Here is a 13,850-nt window from a genome sequence, read left to right as displayed (position 1 = left end):
CCTTCTTACCCATCAACCTATGATTGAAGTGAGGAAGATTATTGTTATTATTATTATTATTATTATTATTATTATTATTATTATTATTATTATTATTATTATTATTATTATTTTATCGAAAATGTACTTCTGGGTTTCCTCCTAAAAAAAATACACACACTATTTCCAACTATGATTATCTTACTTTTTACAAATTTGTCTAATTCAATATTGGTTTAAATAGTAGTTTTCAAGCTACGAGTTCTTTGACTAACTGAATAGTGCACGCCCCTTCTGGCTCACTCGCCACTATTTAACATTAAATTTCAGATGTCTCGATATATTTGCATAAGTTTATTATTTCTAAAATAAACATTACGTACAAGGTCTATTCAAATTGATATCAAGTTTTTCTGACATGTGTATATTACGCATATCTTTCTTAATTTGCATTACTCACATTACCCCTGAGAACAAACAAATTTTAGAGTTCTGGTTTGAACTTCTCTTACAATAATAAGCAAATATACGAGGAACAAATTTACCATTATTGACGATGCGGAGGGGAGGAGATTTTCTGGATTAGGAAGGAATGTGTGCGGGTGCAGAGCAGAGGTCTGCACGGGCCGGAATTTTCATCCCGGGCCCGACCCGTGAATTTACAATGTGAGGCCCCCAGTCCGAAATATGTCTTAGTATTGAGGCCCGAGCTGGGACTGAGCTCTGTGATAATCAAATGAGCTCGAAATAAGTCCGAATTACAGAAACTTAATTATTAATGCAAAATTGTATTTTTATTTACAGCAGTTTGAGGTTTGATGTTGCAGTTGTGTTTTAAAAGTCCTCCAGAAAGAAAGGTGCAATTTGTATCGTTTTACACAATATTTACAAAGTTACGCCAGAAAAAGTCCGAGAAATATGTCCGAGAATATATATGTTGTATATTTAAAAATTCACAGCCCGAACCCAGGGGCGTCATTTAGGGGGCAGGGAAGGGCATTTGCCCCTCTGAGTTTGAGATGTATATAGATTTTATCAATAGAATAGTAGTAAGTCAGCGAAAAACGCGAAATTTTACATATATCAAGGGGTCTTGCCCCCCCCAAGCCAAATCTGAAATGACGCTACTGCCCGAACTCCTCCCGGGCCCGAAGTGATGCATGCTTTGTAGGCCCGAGCACGTGCAGACCCCTAGTGCAGAGGCGTTTCAAGTGGTGGGCGACTGCCCACAGCCTTGCATCTTTAGGGACCTCGCAAAGACCAACGAGCTTAAAACGATTTGGCACTCACTTTTGTCGATCCAACAATAGAAACAAATATGAATTCGGACTTATTTACAGAAAAACAATACGTAAGGCTTCAAACTAACTTTTCATCTATTCGTATATATTAGATCGCTAGCATACGCGACAGGCGGCGAGTTTATTTTAAGATTGCAATAATGAATGTGTATAAGTCTTTATCGTTGATATGAATTGTTTTCGATAAATTTTATTATAATTAGCAATTTTTAAAAAGGGGGCAGGAAGGACTCGTAAACCTTACTCGCCTTGCTGTGCAGATGGTATGGTCAAAATCAATACTGGATAGTGAATGTGTAAGTGTAAAGGCTAATATGAAACAGAGAAACGAAAGAGAACTTCTTCAGAAGGGAATTCGGAGGGGAGGGGAGGGAAGGAGAGTACAATACTTTAACACTTGAAATGCGTCTTGATCTGTATACTTCAACAAACTTTTCTTATTAGATTACGCAATTTCTAGTTTCTTACTCCGATTATTCAAAGTATTCAAATGTTCTCGGAGGGAGTGACCGCCCCTCTTTTTAATCCATCCGTGGTGTCATTCAGTTTTGCTTTTTGCTACTAATTCAAAATGCTTTCCGAAACAAGTTGTCTTCTTGTGACTGCAGGGGGTGGAAGAAACAAACCGTGAAAGGAAGAAAGAAGTGGTTTTGGGTTCTTACAGTCCAGACCATTCTAACCACTGAGAAGTGAGAATCACAAGTGACTTTTCTGGTAAGAGTGTCCTTTTAAAAACAGCTAACAAGCAAACAGATGGTCAGCCCTCTCCCCTCTGCAGCATACTTTTTTATTCTCTGTTGCCAAATTTACTGAAGAATATATTGCAATTAATCTAACGCATGTAATGTAAATTGGAGACCGTGGTTGGATTTATATGGGTCTTGTGTATTTGTATTAAAAATTTCAAGACATTACCTGCAATACTTTGTTAGAAATTACCATATTAAATTTTACATGTTATCAAATGGAGAGTTAGAAACCTAAGCGAAGAGGTATCAGATCCCCTTAAGGATCACCTGAACTCCAAGCGACAGAAATTAACATTCGAAAACATAGGCCTAGAAATGTTGTGCATAATCAAGTATAACCGGTTTCCGAAAACCCAGTAGTATGTAACGGTTTCTCAAGCCACAATATTGCTAAATTAATGTCTTTTTTAAACACCGAGTTGGTTTTAACCACAATTTTATTACAAGAATGTTGAATGTTGTACACGTTTCAGATTAAATAAAACAATTTTGCAATGTTTGTCAAATGTTTAAAGCCAAGTTTTTAACAATATTTGCTGGTGTAATGAATAAAGAATGTTCACGTAACTGTATACTATAGCACTTAATAAAGATATCCTATTAGCACCTTTTTTGCACGTTTTTGGATGATTTTTCAGCACCTTTCATTCCCTTTTTCCTACCACATTTTTGCACCTTAAAATCCGGTCCTTAGTAATAACAATTGTAGTATATGAATACATAACGACAACTGTGAAACCGGATTCAACACCAGCCACAATTTTAATTGAAAGAAACACCTACGTACAAAGAATTTACTAATTTTTCACTGATCAATGCTGTAGATTCAAGAAGTCCGAACTTAGAATCCACTCGTTACAGTAGCACTAACCTTCGTTTCCACGGTAGTTTTCGAAACGACACACTACCTCACAGTGTGACTTTGAATAACTGACCGCGGTTCGACTTCTTGGCTGATAAAATTGGTAACTACTGAAAGATGAAAGCAAACACTCATGAGTGACTCAACAACGCCAAAACTACGGGATCTTGTTACAGACGGAACGCCGCGACGCCGTAATATCATAAATCATGAAAATAACCTCAGATCCAGTGTTCGTTGGCTTCCTTAGAAAATTTCCCTCCACTGACACAAATTTTCCCCTTTTCTTATCAAACTTTCCCTAGTTTTTTCGGGAGGAATTCTAATGACAGAATTATGTGATAAGATTAATTCAGCTGTGTTAAAGGAAGTGCCAACCACTTTTTGTTAATTTGCTTTTTGCTTCTATTTTTTACTTTTTCTTACAAAAACGGACATAAATACACGCAGCCAACAATGAATGCAAATTAAGCTACTTTGAACACACACACACACACACACACACACACACACACACAAACTACGATTTCCCTAGTCCCCCTTACAGAGGCCTCATCCGATTAGGTGGAAATGAAACATTCTTTTTTCTACTCCATAGTTTCCAAGCTACTCCAACTAAACAAACTGAAAATTAACGACAGAACATCCATACGTATGAGTCAATTTAAATGTTTTGCAAAAAAATTGATTTACATCTTCGATTACATCTGGCAACACTGTGTGGTTCCTAGTGTACTTCAGTCGTTGCTTCCTAGTTTAAAAATATATGCATGAACAGGCTTCATTTTGGTATAACCATTATTTGTGTATTGCTTCAGGTTTAAAACTTGTACTATCCCAAACTCCGGGTTGCATTATATATTGGACACCTTGTAAAAGGGAACGAGCAACACTTATAGAAGGGAAGGAGCATCACTTATAAAAGGGAACGAGCATCACTTTAAAAGGGAAGGAGCAACACTTATAAAAGGGAAGGAGCATCACTTATAAAAGGGAAGGAGCAACACTTATAAAAGGGAAGGAGCATCACTTATAAAAGGGAAGGAGCAACGCTTATAAAAGGGAAGGAGCATCACTTATAAAAGGGAAGGAGCATCACTTATAAAAGGGAAGGAGCAACACTTATAAAAGGGAAGGAGCATCACTTATAAAAGGGAAGGAGCATCACTTATAAAAGGGAAGGAGCATCACTTATAAAAGGGAAGGAGCAACGCTTATAAAAGGGAAGGAGCATCACTTATAAAAGGGAAGGAGCATCACTTATAAAAGGGAAGGAGCATCACTTATAAAAGGGAAGGAGCATCACTTATAAAAGGGAACGAGCATCACTTATAAATGGGAAGGAGCATCACTTACAAATGGGAAGGAGCATCACTTATAAAAGGGAAGGAGCAACGCTTATAAAAGGGAAGGAGCAACACTTACAAAAGGGAATGGTGACAGGCAAACAAGAAGATCTCTGCTTAGTTGTTTTGCAGACATTACTCGTGGATTGATGACTACGTGTACACTGCTAACATTTGTTTATTCTGTTATTCTACCATATTCCCATGAGTTCCTTCGTGGCTAAGCGGTTAGCATACGCACCTTGGCGTGGAAGACCTGGGTACGATTCCCGGCATCAGGTCATGTGGTTCGGATTCCACGTTAATTAATAGATCCACGTCTCATACAGCATCGCTGCTGAGTGTGACGTTAAACTCAAAATCACCTCACCTCACCTCTACCGTATTCCCTTCCCTGCTTTCTTCATTGTGTTTTCTCCGCGTTTCCCAGATTGTAAAACAACGTATCTATGTCATAATTCGGCTAGGTGAAAATGACGTGACATCTTTAACGTCCTACGATTATGGCTTTTAGACTAAGGGAGACGATGATTAAAGCAAATGAATGGCGATGAAAGAATTGATAGAATGAAAATGTGGGAGGAAATGAGAGTACGCCAAGAGAACCCATGGATTCAATGTTGTCTACCATAAACTTCCTTGGCCGGGGATCGAACCAGGAACCCACGCACCAGAGATAGATGCTCTACCACTAAGCCACTTTGCCCCCTCTGCAGTTGGAAATAATTGGACTACAAAACACAGCATATGCACACTGAGAAAAATCCGTTCTCCGGATACCGGTATATTGTACAAATATACGGAATCCTCTTGCTTACTATAGTAATCTGTACGGAGCATACGTTATCCATATGCTACATAGGCACTGCCCTTAGATGTTACATTATGCCATTTCAGGATGTCTGATATCTAATAGTCTTCCTTATATTACATACATATATGTATGTTACCTTAGTCTGCTATATGTTATATACGTGCATTTGTATGTGAGATCCTGACCGCCTATATTGTTTCATACGGAAAGTACGTACATATAGAACCTTATACAGAAAGTATAATAAAACATGCGTTTCCAGTTATGTACGTTTGCTGTACTTTAAGTCAAAAAACTACAGGATTTATAAATGTAACATACGATTTTACGTACGCCACACGCATTTTTTTTCCCTCAGTGCACATAAACTGTTGATTATGCTGTAGGTAGTACAGATGTAGAGTTTGCACTTGACAATTTCAACCTCTGCACTATAATTATTCTCCAAATTAATTCCAAATAAGTATAAAGTATAGTTTTATTAATCTATTCAAAATATAAAATGAAGGTAAACTCCGAAATGAGGTGTAGGATCCTGGTCTCCGAGTTCACACCTTATTTATCACTAGTCATATGATAAATCTTACATAAGGAAAAATATAATGTATGATCAAAATTATGAAAGAAAATTTAAATTACCCTTTTCTATCTTCTATCTATCCTTCTATGAAATAACTCCTTGTTACGATCGTATCATAACACTTGACTAAATTCTGCGGTTCTAAAATATAGAGATGAGAAGTGGAAGGGGTTGCAAAAGCATGTGCTATATCGACGCGTATAAGGTCATGTCCTTCATGTTGTTTTGTTAAAATTATTAACCTTTAAACTTGGTTATCGGTCTTGAAGTTAGCTTGGACATGTCATTTTTTTAAAGGAAAACTTTGAGGTTTTTTATCGATGATATTATTGATCTTTTCACACTGGTTATAATTAGTTTACCAAATTACTTGTATATGCTTGTCTATTTCCAGTTATATAACATTTAAATCTCTTCAGCCAAACAGGTTTGAATATAATTGCCAATGTTCTTCTTGAAGTTCGAGGACGTGTTCTAGCCCAAACGTAAACCTATTTTACATATTGATGGGGAGGGGCTCGGTTGCTCAGTGGTAGAGCGCTTACCTTTTGTAGCATGGGATTTCTGGCTCGATCCCCGGCCAAGTAAGCTTGTGGTGGACAACATCGTGTCTGTGGGTTTTTTCGGGGCACTCCCGATTCCTTTCACTTTCTCACTTCACTAATTCTTCCATCATCATTCACTTGCTTTAATCATCAGTCTCCCTTAACCTAGAGGGCATATTCGTAACTGAAATATATCATTTAATTTAATTATATCTTACATTTGTAAATCCTGTAATTTTTGGACTTAACGTACAGCAAACGTATAACTGGAAACGCATGGTTTATAATACTTTCTGTATAAGTGTTCCATCTGTACGTACTTTCCGTATGAAACAATATAGGCGGTCAGCATCTCACACAAATCGACGTACGTATATAACATATACCTGACGAAGGTAACATACATACCGTATATGTATGTAATATAAGGAAGACTGTTAGATGTCAGACATCCTGCATCGTCATAATGTAACATCTAAGGGCAGTGCCTATGTAGTATGTGGATAACGTATGCTTCGTACTGATTTCTGTGCTAAGCAAGAGGATTCCGTATATTTGTAACCGCTGTCCGGAGAACGGATAGTTCTCAGTGCAGGAGCTACCATGTACAAATTCAAACAAAATCTTAGATCTTCACAATTTTTCATAACACATTTATAGTATAAACAGTGATGAAAATTTTCCTATTCATAAAAACATACTCTACTATTCTTACATCGTTGTTTAGCCATGACGTGAGGTTTAAAATTTTCTTCTATATTTTTCCCGAAAATTTTCCGTTCTTAACAAATAGTGATCAAATAACAATTCCCAGTATCCATAAAATTGATTGAATTCATGCATAGAAATGATAATAATTGAAAGATCGTTTAAAGAATCTGAAAATTTTCATCTCTCAGACAATTTTCAATACTATGTACGAACAAGTGAAACAATTTTTCATGAATCGAAGAATTGTCTGTACTGCACAGTAATGAAAATTTTCCGGAAAATTTTGAAACGGAAAATTTTCCGATTCATAAAATCATACTCCACTTATTCCTACATCGTTGTTTAGCCGTGATGTGAAGTGGAAAATTTTCTTCTATATTTTTCCGGAAAATTTTCCATTCTTAACAAATATCAGTGATCAAGTAACAGTTCCTCAGTATTCATAAAATTGATTGAAATCATGTACAGAAATGTTAAAAAGTGAAAGATCGTTTAAAAAATCTGAAAATTTTCATGGCTCAGACAATTTTCAGTACTATGTAGTAACAAGTTAAACAACTTTTCATGAATCGAAACATTTTCTGTCTTATATGGAAAAATTGAAGAACTTTTTATGAGTCGAAAAATTTTCATCATTTTGAAGCAAAAAGTAAAACAATTTTTTGTGAATCGGAGTTTTATTGCTCTGTAGAAACAAATGAAAGGAATTTTCATGAATCGGGAAATTTTCATCACGATTTAGAAACAAGTGAAAACACGTTTCATAATCCGGACAATTTTGGATATTATGTATAGTGATGTCAGGTGGAAACTTTTACACTATATTTAACTGCACATTCAACTATAAAATTCAATTCCTGTAGAGGAAAGTTAGACAGCAACAAATTATCATTTTCCAATTAGCTTTCGGAAACCAGAAAATTATCTAATATTTCAAGTTGGGAAGTAAAAATATACAGTGTTTCTCTCTCTCTCTCCCTGTATATATATATATATATATATATATATATATATATATATATATATATATATATATATATATATATATATATATATATATATATATATATATGTGTGTGTGTGTGTGTGTGTGTAAAGTACAGGGAACATAAATCGAGTTCGTAGAAAACAAATATCCCATTCCAATATTTAAAATGTAACAAGAAATTGAAAAGAAATGTTTCTGAATTTATCATTTTCAGAAGCAGAATATTGCACTACTTTTTCACATGTAGGACTGCCTATGTAATGAAATAACTACATAAAAGTTCCTTATGAAGATTATTTTTGTAACGGAAAATAATCTTCATTATCTTCAGAAAATGATTTTCATAAGTCATAATTTCAATATTAGAATTTTGCATAATCATGTTAGAGCAGATATTTGTATTGTAAAACTACCATGTATAAAAATGTATTAGAAATAATGACGATTCGATAAAACATATATATATATATATATATATATATATATATATATATATATATATATATATATATATATATATATATATATATATATATATATATATAAGAAATGTGATTTTTTATTTCGTGAATTAAAATGAAATTACTTGCTTTTAGAACGCAGCACTAATAGTGCTGCTTTTTATATTTCTTTTATAATTTTATTGGAAGAACAACTACACAAATCAGCTTCCTTATTAGTTATATTTCACTTTCTCTTCTGAATGAATATATGAATAAATAAATGTTGATTTCCAGAAAATGATCAGTGTTTGCTTTCATGAGTTACTTAAACTGGAATTTTGGGTAGTAAAAAATTTACAGTAAGCACTTTATATTATATCAACTTATTTATAAATGTTGCAGTATGTAAATCTATAAAAGTAGTAAAGCTATGAGAAAACCATCCTATGCGTATTAAACTGACGAAATCTAATATTGTAAGATCAAAGGTGGATTCTGACGGAAGAACGCATTGAAGTTTTTGAAACATTCTTGAAATGAAGAATCGTTAGATTTTCAGTTCATGAAACGTTTTAAGACAATATTTATTACCAATAAATTTTACTGCTAAACAAGGACGTAGGAATAAGTGGAGTATGTTTTTATGAATCGGAAAATATTCATGACTTTTAATAAATTGAAATTTTAAATAATAGGATGAGCTATTTGTACTCTACGAACTCAATGTATGTTCTCTGCACTCTGCATACACACACGCACACACACACACACACAGAGAGAGAGAGAGAGAGAGGAGTTGAATTGAGTTGATTTAGAATTTAACGTCCCTTTCAGCAGCGAGACTATATAAGTTGGGACCAATTGATTAACTGAAATCCGAACTACATGAGCTCCCGCTGGGAATCAAAGCCAGCTCTTCGATGCCAAAGGCGCGTATGCTAACCGCTTAGCACCGAAGGAGCTCGGATATGAAGAGAGAGAGAGAGAAACACTCTGTAAAATTTTACTTCCCAACTTGAAATATTAGAAAATTTTCCGGTTCCCGAAAGCTAATTGGAAAATTATAATTTGTTACTGACTGACTTTCCTCTATAGAAATTCAATTCTGTAGCTGAATGTGCAGTTAAATATAGTGGAAAAGTTTCCACCTAACATCACTATACATAATATCCAAAATTGTCCGGATTATGAAAAGTTTTTTTTTTTTTTTTTTTTTTTTTTTTTTTTTTTTTTTTTTTACTTGCTTCTACATCGTGATGAAAATTTTCCGATCTACGAAAATTCCTTTCACTTGTTTCTACAGAGCAATAAAACTTTCCGATTCACAAAAAGTTGTTTAATTTTTGCTTCAAAATGATGAAAATTTTCCGACTCATAAAAGTTCTTCAATTTTTCCATATAAGACAGAAAATATTTCGATTCATGAAAAATTGTTTAACTTGTTCCTACATAGTACTGAAAATTGTCTGAACCATGAAAATTTTCAGATTCTTTAAACGATCTTTCACTTTGTAACGTTTCTGTACATGAATTCAACCAATTGTATGGTTGCTGAAGAATTGTTACTTGATTACTGATATTTTTTAGAACGGATAATTTTCCGCGGAAAATTTTCCACCTCACAGCACTAAGTATAAATAAAACAATACTTTGTAATATAATATAGTATAAATAAAATAATATTTCAACGCTTTGCTTTAAAAATTACAAATAAAATAAAATAAATCGCACTAAAGTAACAAATAAATTTAAAATTAAAAGCTTTATTTAAAAAATAAGGAAGTAACGAACAAAATAAATCGTAGTAAACAGTGAGAAATTAATTTTTTAAAAAATCTTTTTGAAAAATGTATTTGTGCCTGACTAAAACATACAATCACTTGAAATTACATGAGAATTGAAGAGTTTATGAACTGATCCTATAATAGAGCGCTCCTCATGTTTTTTTTTTTTTTTTTTTTGTCATCCTTAAATACATTTTTTAAAGGTAGTTTTCTTGAAAACAGAATTAATTGTGTACTTCTTAGTACATTTTTTATTTTTATTATTGTCTTTAAAAGAAAGAATATTTAAAAAGTTTTCAAAAGTAATATTTTATTTATCTATATATATAAAAGAGAACGTACAATTTTTTGTCCGCTCATCACGCTAATACGGCTGAACCAATTTCTTTCATTTTTGGGGGGTTATTAGGATTTGGACCCTAGATGGTTTTTATCATATCACTTTAATTTTTAATTACCAGTGTCTTGAGATAATTGACCATTCAAGTGTCCATAACGTACAAATCCTTTGTTATTAGTTCATCATAGGTAAAAATAAACGTATTTATATGCAACCCGCATGACCGTGTCACTCGGCGGGTTAACATAAATGACAGGCGATATACAGCGGAAAATAGCTTGAATCTTCTGTTTAAAATTTTTTAATTGATTTGCTTATTTTTACAGACACTTTTACAATATGCCAGCACCGGGATGACCGCAGCGAAGCGGGGCGGGTTAACATAAATGACAGGCGATATAATGTTAAGATTTACTGCAATCTTCTATGGTTTTTATCATATCACTTGAAAGCGAAAAAGTAAAAATTATGTAAGTAACAAAGTTTATTGCGTTCCGGGGTGACCGCAGCGAAGCGGGGTGAACGCTGCTAGTTTTTTAATATAAGCAAGACCAATAGACGTACACTTAATTAGGGTATTCAGTTCTTCAACCTGCAACTTTGAAAACTACCAATACTTGAAAAACAGAAAGTAAGAGAGCTAAAGAGTCACACTATCGAAATGAAAAGTCAGTTTGAGAATTAAGATTAGGGATACGACTGAGTAATTACAACTTGGCAAAGGATGCCTCAGTGATAGAGCGCTTACCTTTAGTACGTGGGGTCTTTGATTCGATCCCCGGAAAAGTAAGTTTGTGGAGGACAACATCGTGTCCGTGATTTTTCCTCCGACATTCTCATTCCACCAATTCTTCCATTATCATTTACTTTCCTTAATCATCCGTTTCACTTACTCTAAAGAGCAAAAAAATCTTCTTTGGTACTTGCAGTTCACTTTTCATGTGGCAAAGTATGGGTAGTGTCTGGTATGATAGTCCAGGTTCGTTCATGTAAGGGTTCTTTGACTAGTTTATAACTATGCTTCCGTTCCATTTCTGTTGGGTTTCCCAAATGATTAATATTTTTCGTTGCCATAGTTGTCATGGAACCGCCAGTATTCTCCACCCTTAAAAAATTCCAAAGGTAACTTATATATGTTTATTTGCATTACGTAATTTCTTGGATATTGTTACTCTGGGTTCCGTCACGAAAAGGTCGTTAACTAACAAGTAGACTTACGGAAGTGTTACTCACCGATTTGAATGAAACTTTGCATACTTGTAGAACATCGAAAAATAATCGACACGTATTTTTATGTTTCGGCAATGGTAAAGATTTTACGGTTGAAACCACCCTTGAACATTAGGGATAGTCTCCAAGCATAGTCAGAAAACAATCATTTAATATAGAAGAAAACATACTGCCAATGCGGTTTTAGGACAGTTGATTCAGAATCTGACGTCAAAGTTACAAAATTCAATGTGGCGAATACAATATATATAGTGATTACAATTACAAAATGTTTTCTTTTTTGAAATTCTCTGCACTTAGGCAAGAACAACTATAGTTGGCAGGGGTTACTACGAGAAGACTGCAGACCGATTTGAAATCCCTTTCTATTAATTTAAAGCTCCTTTATTTTAACGGAATGCTTGATTAAAGTGATTCTCTGTACCTCTCCCTATTCGGGGTGCTTATGTATAGCGAGTCCCCTCGCCTCTCATTATGTCAGAACTTCACATATCATCAATTATTATAATTATGAATTTATTGAGAAAACGCTTCACAGTAATGATATTTCGAAAAAAAAAAAAAAAGTGTGTGATGCATAAACATTGTTTACACCAAGGTCACCTTATTACAGCAATAACTGTGACAAATTGCAAAATGCAGCACAATCTTCTTCGAAATAAGTATTTTTGTGTCACGCATATCTAATAAGATTTGCAAATCTGGGAGAAGAAAACTGATTATGAATCAGTGATTTGGATCTAAATTATGTTATTACGGAGATGTATATTTATGTTATAGTTGTAGAGGACAATATCAGTAAAATGTCTCCAGAAGTTTTTCCACGGCCTAGAGACAAATACATCAAGAGGTTGAATCCTACAATTGTTAGTGCCGAATGGTTTCTATTTTGAGGTGCTCTTTTGTTCGTAAAATAGGTTGAAAAGTTGATTAATTGTGACCACTCCACGAACCTAATAACAAAATGGACTTTGCATTAGACGCTGAGAGAAAAACCTCTTGAAACCATGATCTAACAAGACCTGGTGTTAATTTTCCCGAATTTGATGCTTTCATAAGGACATTTTCTGTTGAAAGAGGTTGATTTGGACTATAGGGCTAAATGTTCCATTCTTTTTCTGCAAAATAATTAACAACACTGAAAACAAAACACCATTTTCAGAAATTAAAGGCTGTATGGTGTAACTGTGAGTTTCACTTTTACAATCACTTTCTACTGTTTGCACCTCTGTAAATGCTATAGTGAGAGGTGCAGAGACACACTTTAATCAAGCATCCCATTAAAATGAGTACAGAAAGGGGTTTCAAATTTATCTGCAACTTCCCCGCAGGAATCTCTGCCAACTATAATTGTTCTTGACTAACTGCAGAGAATTTCAAACCAGAAGATATTTTGTAATTGTAATCACTATATTGGATGCGCCATTTTTAATTTTTGTAATTTTGACGTCAGATTCTGAATCAGCTGTCCTAAAAACCCCACTGGCAGTATGTTTTCTTCTAAATTAAATTATTGTTTTCTATCTATGCTTAGAGACCACCCCTAACGTTCAAAGAGTGGTTTCCGCTCTTAAATCTTCACCATTGCCGAAACAAAAAAAAAACGTGTCGATTGTTTTTCGATGTTCTACAAGTGTGCAAAATTTCATTCAAATCAGTGAGTGACACTTCGGTAAGTCCCCTTGTAAGATGTAAACTAAAAAAAATAAAAAAATAAACACATCCAAATCACAAGTAGAGAAATAAGTAATGAATAGTAGTAAGCAGAGCTATATTCACTTGAGCATTGAACACTTAATACACACCAAGACTTGAAAGATACACCTCTGATTTTAACAGCCCTTACGCTTTTTTCAATTAGATTTACAGTTTTCTTCGTGTATTTTCAAATTCCAAATATATTCCATGTAGTTCTTAATAAATTTACTGGCAAATTATCTGTAATCTTCTAGAAAGTCCGTGACACTTATTTTGAAAGACAATCATGTAGCTACTTCTTATTAAACTGGACGTCACACTGTATTTATCTTTAGTTCTATGATTTTACGTAAAATTTCCTTCTATATGTTTACACTTACCAACCGTAAACCAATGAAACTTCATACACATAATTTTTAGTATAGTGTATTTGTGCAGCTACCTGAAACTAGGGTCCCCTCAAGAAAGTCCAAAGTGGCC

General features: G+C 34.1%; 1 pseudogene across 1 annotated transcript in view; it reads right to left on the bottom strand.

The window, feature by feature from the left end:
• LOC145678604 (glucose dehydrogenase [FAD, quinone] pseudogene) overlaps positions 1–5,803 on the bottom strand; it is a 57,005-nt pseudogene extending 51,202 nt beyond the window's left edge. The window contains exon 1 of the transcript XR_014130413.1: positions 5,691–5,803. The product of XR_014130413.1 is annotated as a glucose dehydrogenase [FAD, quinone] pseudogene (transcript). The remainder of the gene's footprint in view (positions 1–5,690) is intronic.
• Positions 5,804–13,850: the final 8,047 nt, after the last annotated feature.

The sequence above is a fragment of the Thermobia domestica genome, chromosome 2 (assembly GCF_964235325.1).
Source record: "Thermobia domestica chromosome 2, izTheDome1.hap1.1, whole genome shotgun sequence".
Lineage (NCBI taxonomy): Eukaryota > Metazoa > Arthropoda > Insecta > Zygentoma > Lepismatidae > Thermobia > Thermobia domestica.
This window is presented reverse-complemented; position numbering and strand designations above follow the sequence as displayed.